Genomic DNA, 18,853 nt, shown 5'->3' with positions numbered 1-18,853 from the left:
TCCAAAAATAACACAATTGTGTGAATGTCTTCACGATTTTGTTAGACATATTTTATGAATTAGTAACACTAATAAGCCTGTTATTTCAAAGAAATTCATTTCTTAGAATTCATTCAAAGCAACTTCTTTTTCTCCTTGCTCTCCTCTGATAAATTACCTTTGCCGACTTAAGAGAAATGATGTTTTCCTGAGAAGTTGACAAAGTACCTTACCAACACTAACACTCTTTTAAAGTGATCACTACCAATACTGTTAGGTTGAAAATAAATCATTCGTATAACTGAGTGCATTTCATTTCTAATGAAATACCTAAAATTCAACAATATTCTTGAGTGCCTGTTATATGCAAGGCATTCTGCTATGATTTCAAATTCTGCTATGCCCTGTTGGGAATTCATAGATAAGCAAGGTATGTCCCTAAGTCTCAAGCAACACATAATCAAGTACGTGAAATTAGTACACAAATAACAAGTCATTTTAATGAGGGGGAAAAAATAGTCTAATTGAGCTCTGGTACCTAGAGACTGATGACATCACTGATTTCATTTAAGTCACCAAATACTGGCAGAGTATAGGGCCTTTGATTGATATTTATTTAAATGATATGCTGAGAAGTAATAAACATGATGGCCTATTTAATTACCAATTTCCTAAGTAAGTTTTTTTTTTTTTAAATTTTGGTTTCATTTCTATTCTTGAATGTAAAATGCCTCTCTACTACAGTTTTCCTGAATGGATTCTTGGGGTGCCTGAGCAAGTTTAATTCTGTCCTAGGTTGGCTGTTGTGTGTGAACGTGTATATATGAGTTTGTACGTTTATTAGAGCATGTTCTAATGGAAACATCTGCTTGTTCTTGATTCCCTTAATGTATTGTCTTGGCACTGCTTAAATGGTGCCACAAACCAATTATGATACCCTACTAGGATCCATGTACTGACACTACATTCTGAAGGTAGGCCACTTATTTTTCTAACCCTTTTTGAGAATTGTATATGCGTATACTGTGCATACTCTATATATAGGAAAATACTTTTATTTATAGCTTACATAGTGCTTTGGCTATCATAGCTCCTCCAAAGCTGCCCCTCCATTTGAATTGTACCACCTTGTATTGATCAAGCTAGAAACATTGTTGTCTGCTTTATTAGTACCTCCCTTTTACACTTTTCTACAGCTTATCTCCAGATTAAGTCAATTCTATCATAGAAACAATCTTCCCACTCTTCTCCATTTTCTCATTCACTGTCTAGACTAACCTTGCTGTAATGTCTTGTGTGGCTTAATGCTTAAACCTCTAATTGATCTCCCTGCCTCCACCCTGCATTTACCCCATCATGTCCATTTCTCCGTAAAGTATACAGTATATGCTAATTTGATTATGATGTTCCTCTGTTTAAAACATATCCTTGAACACTAATTGCATATTAAATAAATTAAAAATCCTTATGGGTGCCTGGGTGGCTCAGTTGGTTAAGCTTCTCACTTCGATTCAGGTCATGATCTCACATCTCATGGGTTTGAGCCCAAAACTGGGCTCTGTGCTGACAGCTCAGAGCCTGGAGCCTGCTTCAAATTCAGTGTCTCCCTCTCTCTCTGCCCCTCCCCTGCTCACACTCTGTTCCCCTCTCTCAAAAATAAATAAACATTAAAAAAATTTTTTTTTTAAAATCTTGATCCTGGTCTACTGAGCCCTGTTTGTTCCAAAGCTTCTTTCTTTCTAGGTTTATCTCTTCACTACAACTTTCCTACAGTGATGCAAGATTATGATTTCAAATCATATAAAAATACCACTGCTGAATCATTAAAAAAATATGGCAGTTGTTCAAACAAAAATAGGCCAGATTTTTTTTCTTGGCCTTCGTATATACTCTTCCTTCCTCTGCACAGATTTCCTCTGTTTCTTTACCTGGACAGTTTTACCTCATCATTCATATTTGAGTCTAGATTTAAAAATTAACCTTGGGAAGCCTGATCTGACTACATCCTCCTCCTTTCTAGTCTGAATTAGATGTCCTTGGTTTTTAACTCTTATACAAATTGAACTTCCTGCATAACATTTTAATTCTCTTGTCTTTCTGTGATCTCCCACTATACATAAACTCCATAAAGGCATGGGACAGCCTTCTTTTGATGACGGATGTATCTTGAATGGACAGTATAATACCTAACATTTGGTAAGGCTTTAATAAATAAGTGGTGATTCAAGAATAATTAACCTAAAAAAATACCATGAATGAGATATTTATTGCCATAATCTCATTTGGTTCTTTCAACAAAGTGTGTTATCTCCTGATTTTGATATGTACTCTAGCTGTATATACTGCCATCATCAGAGGAAGTTGGGAAAAGGGTTCATGAGGTACTATGTACAAATTTGTGCTTGCCTAGGTGCTTCTAAGTATTTTTAAACAAAAAAATTTAAAAATGGTGATTTAGAAAAGCCAGGTATGGTAGCTCCCATTTAAATTTGAGGAAAGTAAAGTCATATGCATGAGACTTTACAGATTAAGGTCATGTGCATGAGATCATTACCAGCCTCATGCCATGGACACTTTTGAGTGGAGCCACTCAGAGACTTTTTACCTGTTCTGGATCTTCAAGTGAATATAGCACCAAGTACATGTTTTGTCTCTGAAAAAATTTAATGTTCTAGCCCAGAGCTTTTGTATTTCTTTGTGATGTGTTTTCTAACCTGAAAAGCTGAGCAAGAAGGGAATAGGACATAACCTTTAGGTCTGTCCTTGAAAACCTAGATTTTGGAGTCACCCCAGGCAGTCAGCTCCCTCTACCTTTCTTTTGCTCTGACTTGAGTTCTCTTCGCTTATTATTTCATTTCTTCATTCACTGATATTTATGATATTTTCTATATCTCAGATCATGCTCTGAAAACTCTGAAAAATGGAATATGATGCAGATTCTACTCTCAAGGGAACTCATATTCTAGCAGATGGCATTCCAGTAAAAAGTTAATGATAGGGCAGTGCTGTAACTACTGTTTCAGCAGTAAGTACAGGGTGCTAAGCACGCAGAAGAAACTCTTAGTTTGGCCTTGAAACATGTATAAATGCTCGGTAAAAGAGGTTATTTCTAAACAGAATGTTACAGATCAGGCAGCCAGAGAGAACTGTATACTTAGCAGGGCTGAATGGCAGAGTGGAATGGGGTGGGATAGCAAGAGTTGAAAGAAGTGGGATCATGTACAGAGATTCTGAAGAGGAAGGGCAAGACTGGGAGGAAACTCTCAAGTAGCAGGTATGCCTCTAAACCAAATAGCGCTGACCCATGTCTTTCCGTTCTGGAAAAAAAAAAATAATAAGTAAGATATTTTTTCACTTCTCCTGCTTGAGACACCTGCAGACCAAGATATGAAGAGGGGATGGGCCTTTTTATTCTCCATTGCCAAGGATAGGCATCATTGTCTCCATGACTCCATGTCTCTATGCTGTCCATGTGAACTTTGATACCAGTGCTGAGATGCTGATGAGGTTCTTTCCTGAAAAGTGAAAAGAATGTAAAAAGGAAAAAAGGATGCAGGAAACAATTGCAACGTTTAGATTCCAAAGAATTGTATTAACTTTTTTTTCTTTTTTTTTCCTTCTTCTTTCTAGGTAAGTGAAACCAATTCTTACAACAGAACTGTGATTATGGTACTGGATTGCATCAGCATATAATGATTTTCTCCACTGAATATGCCACAAGCGACATCTCAGTATTTTCCGTCACCTCTACTTGATTTGTGAGTCTTTACCCGGAAGTGCTAAATAACAATCTAGGATTAAGAAACATTTAAATAGTTATATCTCCATACAGTGTTTAGTTGTACCTTTCTTTAAGGTAAGTGAACCCTATTCAAGTCATGATTTTAGACAAAGAAGCACTGAGGGGAATATTACTCTCTTTACAGCAATATCCATAGTGAATTTTCATTAAGTACTCTTCCCTAATGCATTTTTCTTCATTCGATTTTCATAAAGTAACTTTTCGCGGGGATCTTCAGGTAAGTGTCTTTTATCATTTGAAATTCACTTCTCTCTATATATTGATAATTCTGTTTTGTTCCTTTTGACAGTATGGGATTGGCATGATTTTTGGTGTGCTCTGGAGTCTAAAATATTAAACTGTGTGGTTTCTTTCCCATGGTATTATCCAAATCTACCTGGAGGTTGGAGTTTTAGACTTGAAGTAAACGAACTCTTAGAAGTTCAGTGTAGAGTAGGATCTAGCTGGCCAGATGGGAGATAAATAGTAAAATGATGGAAAAGAATACTTGGGAGTTATTAAATATTTGAACAGTGACTTCTCCTAGAAAGTTGGCAATGACTCTTCTTGGCCTCTGGCCTCTTGGCCCTTCTTTTGACTTTACACACTGAACGATTCTTCAATTGCTTATCTTGCTTTCCAAATTTACTTTTCGTTTTCTTCACAGACATCATCAGCCACGTTCTGTTTGGCTATTTGCACTTACTGAGGGGGATCTTAGTTGTTTCAGTGAAGTGACTTCTGTCTGGCTTGTGTATAATTTGGTACAGGTACTTCTACACTCTGTAGTGAGGTGCCACACCTCCTTATTCACAATAATTATCCCAGCTGATGGAGCTCATCAAGCCAACCCCCTGGCTGACTTGATGGGGACAGATTTTCTGAGGTGTTGCTGATTCTCTGTTTGCATCCTGTCATCAATATCCACGTGTGAAATTAATTGCAAAGCACAATGGAACGGTCTTGCAGCAAAAGATTGAACGGCTTCACTTGAAGGTCACCGTTGGAATTGGCCTTCTGTGATACATTATTATAAGCTAAACATTTCATGTTGTTTCATTGTTAATTGAGTGCCTCATTCAATGGTTTACTATTGTGTGTCAAAATGGGTTTTGCTATATATGGAAAACGTGGGATGGAAGTATTGCTGTGCATTATGTAGCTTTCAATTTCAGAAATGGGAAGGCCCAAAACACCTCTATCTTAAGGGAAAAAAGAAAAATAAATTAAATGGGTATAACGGTGACATTTCGATGAGTTTTGGTTTCTGAAGTTACCGTGAGTCTGTGAAGAACAAAATTTCATAAATAATAAACTATAGCTGATACTAAGATGATGATGTGATGACGATTATGATGTTGATAATGATAGTGATGATGGCGATGGTAATCTTATTCTAGGCGTGGACCTATCAGTGTCATAGCTTCTTTTAGCCATTGGTTTTGCTGTGTCTTTATCATTTCCACGTAAATGTGGACAACAGGCTAACATGTGATTTTCATTGCCAAACTCTTGATACTGTTTACAACAGCATCCAAAATAGCAAATGGTTGTATTATTAGATATAGGCCATAGATTCTCAGTGAAAAAGATTCAATTGTGATTCAGTAATGAGCAAACTGGCTGCATTTTAATGAAGTAACTCCTGGGGCATGGCCACCGGAATCTCACTTGGGCTCCTCTGGTTGCCATCTGGGTAAGTAAACCAAAGAAGGGAAAAAAGGATGTGTACAGAATGAAAGATAGGATGTTCTCCTAGCCTTCACTTCTTAGCGTTCTTCTACAGAGCTGTGACTTTCCTACCAAGATTCATCTCCATACTTTTTCCATGTTGTCACCTCTACTGTTGGCAATGATAGTAACAGCAATAATAGCCAACATTTATCTCGTGCCTTCTCTGTGTCATGCACATTCTAAGTGTTTTATGTGCGCCGATTTATTTAATCTTTGCAACAAAGGTGTGAGCTAAGTACTGTTATTGATCTCATTTTTTAGTCAGGAATCTTAGGCATAAAGAATTTGAGTAGTTTGTCCAAAATATTTGATTTCTCAGTCTGTGCTATAAGCCACAATGAATACTTACCACAGGATTGAGTGGCTTGAAATTTCCTTACTTTTTGACCCCCCCTACTTTGGTGATATAATTTTTATTATCAGTATCATCATGATCACTATGACTTTTAATCTCGTAAGCTTTATATTTCAGTGACATGTATATATTAACTAACTCCCACAATAACCAAAGGCTATCATTTGTTTTTTCATTTTATACTTGAAGAAACTAACACTTAGTAGTGACTCTACAAGTGTTACCTGCACAGCTAGAGAGTGGTTACGCCTGATTTGAAGCTACATCTATGGAACCTCTAACTTCTAACCCTTATACACCAGGTCACACTAACTACTCTACAACATTGCATAGAATATCCTCAGTGTATGCAGCGACTACTCTGATGGTATATAATGATGGAATGGGAACTTGTGTGTTTCTCCCAGCTTGAAGTGGTATGTTACCTTTTTAGAGAATAGCTCTGTGACAAAGCGTAGATCCATGTCTCCAGGGCAGTAATGACAACAGGCACTAGTTTTTGTGTGATTGATGACGACTTGAGTATGCTGAACAAGCTTCCATTGGGTAACTATATACCACTGTTCATCTCATCCTATATTTTAGTGTTGTGCAGGTCTGTGCTTAGACATGTCTGTAATTTGGGAGCATCTACAGTATTTCCTAGTGTGACTCCAACTGTCTTTTCTCCATTGCAGTCCCAAATGAGAAAGTAGCAAAGATAACTTGAAAAATATTCCCATTTTCATTCATACCCCTATAAATCCTCACCATCTCCTTTCTTTTGATTATTTTTCTATGTGGACACATTCAAGGAATCTGAATTTGGATTCATAAGATAGACTTTCACAAAATACTCTTTTTAAGTTAATGTCTGTATCCCGCTGAACTATATCCTGTGAGTATACTGCTTTGATACTCTAAAACCTGTCATGGTCCTTTACACGCTATTGAAATGAGTTTATAAAATCATTTCTCAAAGTAGATTTTTGTCAGGTCATGGTCGGGGTGGGGGTGAGATCATGAAAGGTCCTGGGTGCCTGGGGGAGTTTGGGAGTCACGGGTTGTTCTGCTGGAAGGAAAAGGAGAGAAGGGGGCTATCTAATGAGGTGCGAAGCATTTTGCCTACCACACAATTTCCCCTGGGGCCAACTCTGTGTATGGTTCCTGTCATACTTTTTGTCTTTTTGAGTAAGGGAGAAGGTTTCTGGTAATAATATCTGTTTTCAGAAGGTACATGTATGATGAAATTGTCTGCCTCAGGCTACCTGTATTGATTGTTTTCATGAAAATGTGTGATGAAGTAGGAATGCATCTTAGCACACATTATACTGGCTTTTCCAAACTGGATTTATTTTTCTTTGTTCTGTTGGCTTTTAAGAGGTCAGCATGGGGGATGGAGTTAGCACAGAACACAGTACAGTAGATGAATATATGTGGTTTTGTAGTTTTAAGACTGAAAAAAAACAAACCTTCAATTAATACTATAATTTAAAATGATTTTTAAAACTGTATGGTAGTATGCACATATTGGTTATGTTTATGGGTTTTATCATTTCCTCTTATACTAGGGACTGAGGGAACTCCATAGAAACTACACTTAAAATCATGTGGAAATATTATACCTAAATCTGGAGTAGTTTGATCTGTGGTACTCTTAAGGTCTGGAAGAGAAAAATTCTCCAGTTGTCCTGTGTTCTTATAAAGTAGAATAATGATAAAGTGATTACACATAGACATATATTCTGTAAAATTAATTGATCTGAACATACTCAAGTGATATTTTGAAAGACTTCTTATATATAAATACATAAACACACAGTTTTCCTCTAATATTGAAATGATTAATACCTGAGACTTTGCTGAGGGATTGTATGTTTTATTTAATGTTCACTGATACTGTATGTTGGATATACTTCATTTAGCTGGTGTTTTAAGTTGAGAGCCAAAATCAAACATAGTGCTCCAGATCTTGTCTGGCCAGGGCAACCCAGATATGCGCAGTGAGTAAATGACTGCTCCAGGATTCGATAGCAAGTACTATGTCAGTTCCTCAGATGAAGATACTTTTTTAACCATACCTCAAGTTAGGGTATAGAAGATAGTGGTCTAGGTTGATACACCTGTACATTGGATCGCCTCCATTCATATCCTGATCCCCCAATTATCAATTAGGTGACTTTGGGCAAATTCCTTTACCTCCTTATTGTGGGGATTAAGACATTCATAGAAACCACTCAGAATATTCTCTGGTCAATAGTAAGTGCTCAAGAAATATTAGTCCTTATAATTAGGCCCAATGCAGCATCCTAAAAGAAATTCTCACATACTTTTCAGGTCTTTCTTACCATCAGTGTTAGCACTAATACCATCATCATTCTACAGGAAAAGTAGTTCCTCTGGGGCCTTTCTGCTTCTGACAGTGGAGATGACTCTATAGATTAATTATGGAGCTTTGCTTCTGCGAGGCACTACATTTTTAACATTCATATTTCTTCCTGAAGGAAAAGAAATATTTTTGACTTGGGTTTTTAAACTATAATATTTAACTGCTGGTTTGCACAATTAATCAAGTGTTTTCATAATCTGGTTACTCTCTCAGACTTGTAGAATTTCAAATTAGGAAGACTCCAATTGTAAATTACATTTGTATATTCACACTGGGTCACATAAGTAAAGGGAAGTAAACAAAAAATAAAATAGGGGAATAATTTAGATTGCTGAAGGAAAAAAATACACACTTGATAATTTCTTCAATTATTTGGCTTCTTTGGGTTTAAGATTTAGTATGCATGATTTACCTTTGCAGATGCATATCATGCAATGCAGAGTCTTAGACTTTAAAAGATCTCAGGTCATTTGAACTCAAACTTAAGTATTGTTGAACCTGGTGTGACATCTCCATGGATCCATGAAGATCCACAGATCTTCCAGTCTATGTTGGGACACCTTTCTCATTCTCAAAGTGGTCTCCATTCTCTCTTTGGACAAGTCCGTTAGAAAATCCTTTCTCCTTTAGACAGGTGTTCTCTTTTCTGGTAGTTTCCATTCTTGGTCTTCCACTTCCTCCATGGGACCATTAATCCTAGCTTTAGGATTCTATTCTAAAACATTGAAACCTTTTCTCCCTTTCTTACTTGGATATGTTTCATGTTCACCAAACAATGTAGTGAATTTCACTGATCCTCAATATATCACATAATTAATGTGTTTTACTTGAGAACTCAAAACAATTAGATAGCCCAATGCCCCTACAAAAAAATGCAATCTTAGTGTTTTCATGGGGACAGAAGGTAGACATACTGCTTCAAGTTCCCTAGCTGAATTCTGATCTAATTTTGATAGGGCAAGGTTATCCCAGGACAAATAGATATAGTTGCTGCCTTTTTCAGAAAACTATCTCAGGACTGTGTTTCTTTTGAAATTAGTTTTATTTCTTGGCTTAAAGTAGTAACCTTTTATTCTCTTGAGAAGGCTCTTCTTTGAAGAGTCTCGGGTTTGAACATTGATTTCAAATCTCAAAAACAAAAACTGAGGGAAAGAAAAGAAAGAGTAAAGTAAATAAGGGAACAGAAGGAAAGAGAAAGAGAGGGCAGATAGGTGGAATGGGAAGGGGGACAACAAGGAGTAAGTGAGATGTATTTGTGATATACAACGGACTTAAATCTATAACTGAGAGAATAAAAATGTTTACACAAAGAAACTCCTTGATTTATAATAGCAACCTGAGAAATTTATACATGGTAAATACTGTTCTAAGGGGTATATTATTTCTATATTAAATGTTTATTATATATTATATATGTTATAATAATTTTTATAATCATGTAATGTGTATAAACTTTCCTAGTTGTCCCTAAAACACTTTAAAGTAGGTTTAATTGTCCTATTTCTGTAATCGAGGTAATTGTGATGGTTGCTTAAAGTCATTCATCTGAAGGGCAGGGCACCTAGGTGTCTCAGTCAGTAGAGCATGTGACTTTTGATTTCCGAGTAGTGAATTTGGTATAGAGATTACTTAAATAAATAAATTAAAAAAAAATAAAGTCCCTCATCCAAGAAATGGTGGAACTAGGAGTTGATCCTAGGAAGTATTGTTCCACAGTTTACCCTTTTAACAACACCCCTTCCAACAACAAGAACTAACATTTATTGATGACTTACTAAATATCAGCCCCTCTTCTAAAGAACTATTTAATCTCACAAAACACTCTGAAGAATATCAATATATTATCCCCTACAGATGAAGAAACAGGGACATAAATTTATTAAATCACTTCCTATACTCAAACATCTAGTTCCTGGTAGAGCTAGGTTTTGAATCCAAACTTGAAGATATGATGAAGACAGAAATATCAGCCAGGGCCTTCAAGATGTGGCCTAGTGGATAAAAAGGGCACACACATAAATATTCTGCATATATAGTACTCAAAAATGGATTAAGAATACTTAGCAATATATCAGCGAGTAGAAATTATTGTGGTGCAATCTGATTACACAAGTGTAGAGAGGAACCTGAGTAGTTAACCTAATGAGGGAGGATAAGTGTGTTTTTAGTTTACATGGGAGACATGTGAAACAGGCATTTAAAAAAATTAAGGAAGACAAGGCTTGAAGAGCAATTGTTATCTGGTCAAGCTGCCTTAAGAAGGTAGGAGGGGTGCCTGGGTGGCTCAGTCAGTTTAGCCTATGACTCTTGGTTTTGGCTCAGGCCATGGTCTCAGGGTTTCTGAGCCCACATTGGGCTCTGCACGACAGCACAGAGCCTGCTTGGGATTCTCTCTCTGCCCCTCTCTCATTGCCTGTCCCTAGCTTGTGCTCAAAATAAATAAACTTAAAAAAAAAAAAAAAGGTGTTATGGAACTGAGGGAGTACAGAAGTACTGAGTTCCCTTTGAACCTGTATCTGTACAGAACCAGGAATCTTGACAAATTCTGTGCTAAGACATTCTTAGGGCCCTTACCTAGGGTAATCACCTCCTTCCCCTTAGATCTTTTTCAGCTCTGGTATTTTGGGGGCCTTCTTCTTTTTTTTTTTTTTTTTAAGTTTTAGTTTATTTTGAGAGAGAGCAAGTAGGGGAGGGACAGAGAGAGAGAGGGAGAGGGAGAGATTCCAAAGTAGGCCCCACACCATCAGCCCAGAGCCCAACATGGGGTTTGAACCCACAAGCTGTGAGGTCATGACCTGAGCCAAAATCAAGAGTGGACATTTAACTGAATGAGTCACCCAGGCACCCCAATGGGGGACCTTATTCTTACCTGACTTAGATCTTGAGAAAAGTATTCAGAGACTGAGCAACAATGTAGGAATTTTAAATAACAAGCCTTTGCTTCTATCTCCCTCAACCCCTGTTATTTTTTTGTGTTTTTGTTTTTTGACTGACATGAATTCCTGTTTACCACATGTTCACAGTCTCCCAACTTCCCCTGAAAAGAGGGGGGCTTTACTGTATCTAGTCTTTACTTGGTCCAGTTTGAGTAGGACCTGTCATTTGTAATGTAACTTTTGCATCCGGTGCCTTTCCACTCTCTGTTATGCCCCTTTTGACCCATATCTTTGAGCCTACTCCCCTCATAAAACTCACATCAGACCTCTTCCTCCTTGGTTATATTCTTCATCAGTTTACCTGTGCCAGAAGTCCCCACACCTCTTTGGGGACAGATTTCATATAAAAAAAGAAAACCAATGTACTCTCCATGAGTTGCAATTTCTTATTTTTCCAAATATGTTCAATAAAACATTCCATTTGCTGTCACTATGAATTCATGAATGTAAGAACATTTCCATTCTGAAAACATAGGGAAGACATAAGTTCATAATAAAGGGAAATCCTTTACATTGAAAAAATTCCATGAAAATATTCAAGGTTATTTTTTGTTATCACCATGGGCCAAAATTAGGGAAAAGCTGAACTAATATGCCTTTAGGTATGCTGAGATACTCAAGGCCTTCTATAACCATTCTAACATTCCTCTTAGCAAAAACCATTTCTTAAGTATTTGTGTTTGTATGTGACTTAGTCATATCATTGTTTACACAGATCAAAGCAGTGAGGTCATAGTCTCATAGATCATAAGTGTTTGCCAGCCATTGAGATCATTAAGTCCTAGGCTTTTTTTCACATGATTTTTGGGTTATATACTGTCTTACATGGAATACCTAATGGTAGTAATTTCTGAGACTTGTTTTTATTTTAGTGAGTGTTTATCCTTACTATATGTCAGTGTCTGTGTTAGGCCTGAGGTTTATGAAAAAGACTGAAGTGGCATCTTTGCCCTTGGATATTCACTAACTCAACCTCACACCTAGCTGCCTGCCCTTTGGATATTTCTGCTACCTGCATCTCATGGTCTCTCATAGCTAAGTTGAGACTTACTAGCAAGGTGAGACTTGGGTAACCCTTGAATCAGAGGAAAGGGTGATAAAAAAAAATGACTGGACACCTGCTTAGGCTTTTTATATATACTGTGTCAGTTTTTATGATCAAGAAAACCTTTTGAGTGTGAATGGATTTCAACAGTTTAGAGATGAGGAAGCTATCTAAGAGAGGCTCAGAAACTTGCCCAAAATTTCTCTGAGGCATCCTTAGGACTGTTCCCAGGTTCTACTTGTCTAGTTCCAAAGACCTTGATCTTTGTACTGCATCTGCATACCTTCAAGAGGACGCAGAGATCCAAATTACAACCCTAGTAAAGGCTGAGCCAAGCTTTGTTCCCATTATATAATCTTGAAATTTGCATAATTACCCTTTGCCTTTACCTTCTGGATCCTTCACTTGCTGCTCTGTCTACATAAAATCTTTGCATGGATACAGATAGATAGAGATATAGATACAGATATAGATATATAGATATCCATACACATACATACATACATACATACATACCATCAGTTCACATATTACTTCTTCAGTGAAGCAATCCCTGAGGGCTGGTCTGTACAGTTATCTTATTACACTATCCCCTTTCCATGTTGTAATATTTTATTACCCTCACTGTAATCTGAAATTATCTTACATAATTATTTATCTGTTTCCCCTCAGAGAATATTAAGTTATTGAAAGCACTATACTTGGATGGTATAAAACAACTATGTTCCTAGTGTGTAGAATGGTATTTAACGTAGAATAAACCTTTGATAAACTTGTAGAGAGATGAATGCATTTTAAGATAAAATTAGTTGGGGCGCCTGGGTGGCTCAGTTGGTTAAGCGTCCGACTTCGGCTCGGGTCATGATCTCGCGGTCCATGAGTTTGAGCCCCGCGTCGGGCTGTGTGCTGACAGCTCGGAGCCTGGAGCCTGTTTCACATTCTGTGTCTCCCTCTCTCTCTGACCCTCCCCCGTTCATGCTCTGTCTCTCTCTGTCTCAAAAATAAATAAACATTAAAAACATTAAAAAAAAAAAAAAAAAGATAAAATTAGCATTGGTATTCATCCTTTATTAGAATACTACATTATCTTTGAAAATTCTAGATATACTTGCTATCACAGAAGGCATATATTTCTAAAGAGTTATGAATTTTTCATATTGAAAAAATAATTTTCTATTATGTTAGGCATAATTATTTAGGAGACCTATAAACCTTAAGCAAAAAGAATATCCCTGTGTGTAACAAATCACCTTCTTTTAAGAATTCACCTTTCTACATTCGCCTCATACTGCTGTATCTCACATACTTGAAAATGGCATATATTTAAGGTGGCCAAGGAGGTAAATGACATACTCAGTTTCTGGTTAAGGGCAACCTGGGTGCAGTTCTTCTCTGCTGTCAGCAGGGGTCTCAAAAAGCTTTTTACCCACCAAAATGTCTATTTTAAAAAAAATTGCAGATATATAATTTGTTTTATTGCTCTTAACATAATGGAACACACATACTTAAAAAATCATTAAGTTAATTTTAAAGGTCTCTCTTTTAAAGCAATACGTTGTGGTGGGTTTTTTGTTTGTTTTTGTTTTGTTTTGTGCTTATAAGCATCAATAATTGTTTTTTTAGTGTTTACCTAGCACTGAATTGGTAAGCCTATCTTAAGCATCAGAAAACACGATGTAGAAAGAACACTGATTTATTTGTGTTTCTAATTAGAGTTCACAAATTCAAAGTTTTGAATGTACTTCGTCTTTAAACAAGTCCAAGGAATTGAATGAAATGAACAGAAATGGCATAAACACAGCCTGCAAGTCTTCAGTCTGCCTCTTTCTGAATTTTTCAGTGACTTGTTAGGGAAACAGCCGATTGCAATTGTCTTTCAGAAAATGTCCTCCACTCAGCTGCACTCAGATGAGTCAGGCACAGTAGCTGCCTCCCTGCTTCCCATAGACAACCCTGATTTCAGGAAGGGTAGCCCCACCTCCAGTAGCATTTTCCCCTCTCCTCGGCCACTTGATACCATTTTTGGCATTTCCCACTGTATCTCCATCCCCCAGCAAGTGCCAAAGCAGATCTACCTAGCAGAGCACCGCTTTCTAAAGTTTTTTCCCCCTCTGAGTGCACCCACTGATATTTGCTTATTGTTCACACTACTCTGACACTCTTAGAGTTGCTCTTTTTACTTGCATTACCAATACATATGTACAACTGGGAACAATCATCATGAAAAATAGCATCTCCAAAGCACACCTTTACAGGTACCTCCATAAGATTTGTGATAAGGCATTCTCCCAAATCAAGTGTTGATTGTTGATGTGTCCCTCTGTTTTACTACATCTATCTCTAGATTGATGGATGGAAAAATGTATAGATGGATGAATGGGTAGATGGAGAGATAAATAAGAAATATCTAAAAATTTGTGGAGATAGGATTTATAATCATATATAATAGATATGCATATTATATGTACTACATGTACACGCATGCATATGTATACATACCATAGTATGTGTGTACACATATATGCATATATTTATGTATTACATGTACACGCAAACATATGTATACATACCATAGTATGTGTGTACACATATATGCATATATTTATGCATACTGTATATTAGAACTCTTTTTATATTTGTCTGTAAACTTGTCCATCTCTATAATAAATCCTAGGGAGGGGCGCCTGGGTGGCTCAGTTGGTTAAGTGTCCCACTTCGGCTCAGGTCATGATCTCACATTTCATGAGTTCAAGCCCCTTTTTGGGCTCTGTGCTGACAGATCAGAGCCTGGAGCCTGCTTCAGATTCTGTGTCTTGCTATCTCTGTGCCCCTCCCCAGCTTGCACTCTGTCTCTCTGTCTTTGTCTCTCTCAAAAATAAGCATTAAATTAAAAGAAAAAAAAAACAAACTTAAAAAAAAAACAAACTAGGGATACTGTGAATTGAGTTAACACGAGACAGCTTCTCCTTTACTCTTGACCTTGAGCTGGGCAAGGAAAGTAAAAAAAAAAAAAAAAAAAAAAAAAAAAAAAACCTGCCTTCAAACCGGTATAATTTATGAAAGGTTGTAAACTTTAGGACATGAAAACCTTATGGACAAGTGACTTGTAACTAAATTCATATACTCTGTAAGGTGCATATTGCTGAGGAGAATGAAATCACACCATGGAACAAAGGTGGGATTTTTAATGGAAGATATCTCAATGGAAGAGTGTTACGAGCCCAAATGTAAATCAATGAGTCAATCCCAGGTTGTCTTACGAGAGCATCCAGGTCCAGGAAAGAAGAGGATGCAGCAGGGTCTGCAGAGGAATAAATTGGAAGGGACTGTGAGGGATGTGAGAGTGTACTTAGCTTGAATTCTATACTTGGGTCTCCTAGACTTTCTCACACTTGAGAGGATAAGGGCTCAGACTGGTGATTTTGCCACTTGTGCAGAAGGAATGGTCAGAGAACACTAATTGAGCAAGCATTGTCAGATTCCTTCCTTAATTTATGTGTTCACTCCCTCTCTCTCTTGCTCACTAACCTTCAGGCACACCTTAGTCTCTTAGGCTCTTTAGGGTTTTCTCACATTTTCTTTTTTGCGTCTGAAATCTTTTTCTTGTGTTTCTTCACATGATGTGTCCATTCTCCTTTCTCAGGTCATAGTAATTGTAATTCCTTAAAGTGACTTTTCTTGACTGAATTTTATCACAACACACTGATTATTTCTTATAATGTCCAATCACTTATGAATTTGCATACCTATTTATTTTATTTCCCAGGAGATGTGAAGATATGTGAAAGCTGAAATATTTGTTCCCCACACCATGTGTGCCCATGGCCCAGGATGGTGCCTGGCCCGTAGTAGGTCCTCAGTAAATATTGGTGTAGATGAGTGCATGTGGCGCAGGAAGGCACAATGAGGGTAAATATGAAGAGATTCAACCTAAAAAAATGTTTTTTTGTAGAATCCAAATGCAAATCGAATCTAAATTTAATTTAGCCATGACCTGAAGGAGAACAACAATTCCAAGTGCTTACATATAGAAACCATATTATGTATTAAAAGCATATATGATCTGTAGATGAATAAAGTATAAGCTGATACAAATAGTTCCTGAGGCATGACTTCATATTTCCCAGAGGTACAAATAACCAAAAAAAAAAAAAAAAAAAAAGATACATGGTATAGTATTTAAAGCCACCTGGGGTATTGGAACTGATATTAGAACGTCTTTGTCTTATAAGATTAACATCCTCATCTTTAGAATACTCTCTTTCTAATGTACAAGATCTGTCATCATTGGCAGCAATATCAGCATCATGAATATTTATTAATTACTCTACAAGGAGTTGTGCAGTCTGGTTTAGAAGTAATCCCTGCCTGTATGGAAATTTGCAAGCTATAACAAATGACATTTGTATCAGTGACAAGGTGAATTTCTATGAACCAGCAAATGTCCGTCAACAATTAACATATTAGTAGATTATGCCTGTGTTGACACTTCCAGTCTCAATAAATGGTTTGCCTCATTATCCAATGGTTGTTATCGAGCCATTAGTGCTATCCATGCATCAGAGCAATTGTTTATTGAGGCAAGTAAAGTTGTGAATTAAGTATGTGCTTCCTTTGTTCCCAAGAATAGTTTCTGTGTTCTACCATCTTATCCTGTGCTAAGGAGAATACAAACTCCAAAAGGAAAGGGAATTTGTCTGTCATGCTTACAGCTACATCTCATTCTCTCCGCATGCCTGGTTTACATAACAAGTTAGGACCTCAGTAGGTACTTGTTAAACAGTTGAAAAAGTTCAGACTTTTTCCTTAGATATTGAGTACCTACTGTATGTCAGAAACTAGGCTAGGCATCTTGCATAAACTATCTTATTTAATCCCCACTACACATCTTCAGTTTTGTGATTTATTATTCTTACCTTACAGACAAGAAAATGGAGTTTAGAAAGATTATCTTGCCTGTGAGTTCACATACAGTCAATGAGGAAAAGACTGTTGAACCTCAGGATACTTTCTACCATCCTACTGATGCTATTAGACCAAGAGGCACTTGGAAGTTTGTACAACAGAGATTCATGCATGACGGAGACTTGGGTTGTTGATATTCTGTAGTCAGTAGATGACAGTAGGTATAATTCACTAATGTTCTCTAGGCAAAATTAACCTTTTTTATAAGTAATAGTAAAATCCTAGACTTTATGGATTATAAAATTTTAAATATAACTTCATTGGAAAGAAAGAACACTTTATAGAATATTAGCTGTGAGATATAAGACTAAATAAGTTGCCAGTTCTGCTTTTTATAAGCTGTACAGATGAATTTGATTTTTCTCTGCCTCAGTTTCCTCATCTATAAAATGGAAATGATTGTGACAAATAATATGGTAACTCTAATATGTTTTCACAAAAGCTGACAAACACTAAATGCTCAATAAATGTTAGCTGCTATCATAATTCATTCATTTCAGTTCCAGAAATAAGAAGACATGGTAAATTTTCTTCAACCACCATGGATAAAAATGTATTTCAAACTGTGAATGGAAGGGTTTTCTTTTGAAGATGCTGTATCCATTTCCATGTCTCTGTCTGTATGTGGATACCCTAGAGTTATAGCAGACTTTCAATAACAAACAATTTAGTTAGTCCAATATAGTTGCCTTTCCTTTCCTGGACTCAAAGTACCTGATTGTGCACTTTTTGCAGAAAATTCCTTATATGTTCCATTTACTATATAATAAAAAGTAGGCAATATAGGACTGGCAATTGGTCTGGCAAAGAAAAATGTATTAGTTTGTAAATAATACCCCAGGTCAATATGTCAACCACTATACTACCACTTTTGGCTCTAACAACTTAGAATTCAGCCCTCCTGTGTTTTAAGTGACTCTAGCACTCGGTGGACAATGGTTTTGGCAAGGTTTTAATTACTGTAAAATCTCCTCTAATGAAAACTCTATATGCATATTTCACTCATAAAATGTCACAGCAACATAAATTTTAAAATGGGGGGAAATCATCAGAATCCTATCATTCCAAGAAATACTCTTCTTTTTCTATATCTTCCGACAGAGCTGATTATATTTATTTTTTCCACTGTGAAGTTTTGATTAACATGAAATTATAAGTATTGGTCCTCGTAGCTACTTATTCTTAAATACTCTTGTAGTTGTTTATATGTTCCTGTAATTTGACTGATCAGTCCCTCTTTATAGATATACAAATGGTTTCTTTGCCTTTTTCATAAATGATATCACAAAAATCTCCTTTGTAAGAACATTTGTGTATTTATCTCAATATGCTTCTTGTAGGATGAATTTATGGATGTGGGATGGTCAAAGACTTGGTCAAAGGGTTTGATTAGTTTTCTGACACCTGTATTATAAAGTCAAATCTTCTTCCACAGGGTTGTACCAGTTCATCAGAAGCAATTCATGAATATCCCAGATTTATGATTGACTTTCTATAATTTAGCTTTATTGTCATTTATTTTTCACCTTTTCATTAGCATAAGTTGATACCTCAATGTAGTACAGACTTGTGTTTGAGATGTCAGGCTCATCATTTCTAGTAATTCAGTTGTGACTCCTTTTGTATAAATTAATTTTTTATTAACTTTTGTCCATTTAGTTTTGATGTCTTGATTTTGTTTTATTTGTAG

Source organism: Acinonyx jubatus, chromosome C2 (assembly GCF_027475565.1).
Source record: "Acinonyx jubatus isolate Ajub_Pintada_27869175 chromosome C2, VMU_Ajub_asm_v1.0, whole genome shotgun sequence".
Taxonomy (NCBI): Eukaryota; Metazoa; Chordata; class Mammalia; order Carnivora; family Felidae; genus Acinonyx; species Acinonyx jubatus.
The sequence above is the reverse complement of the archived record's forward strand: the minus strand, read 5'-3'. Positions refer to the sequence as shown.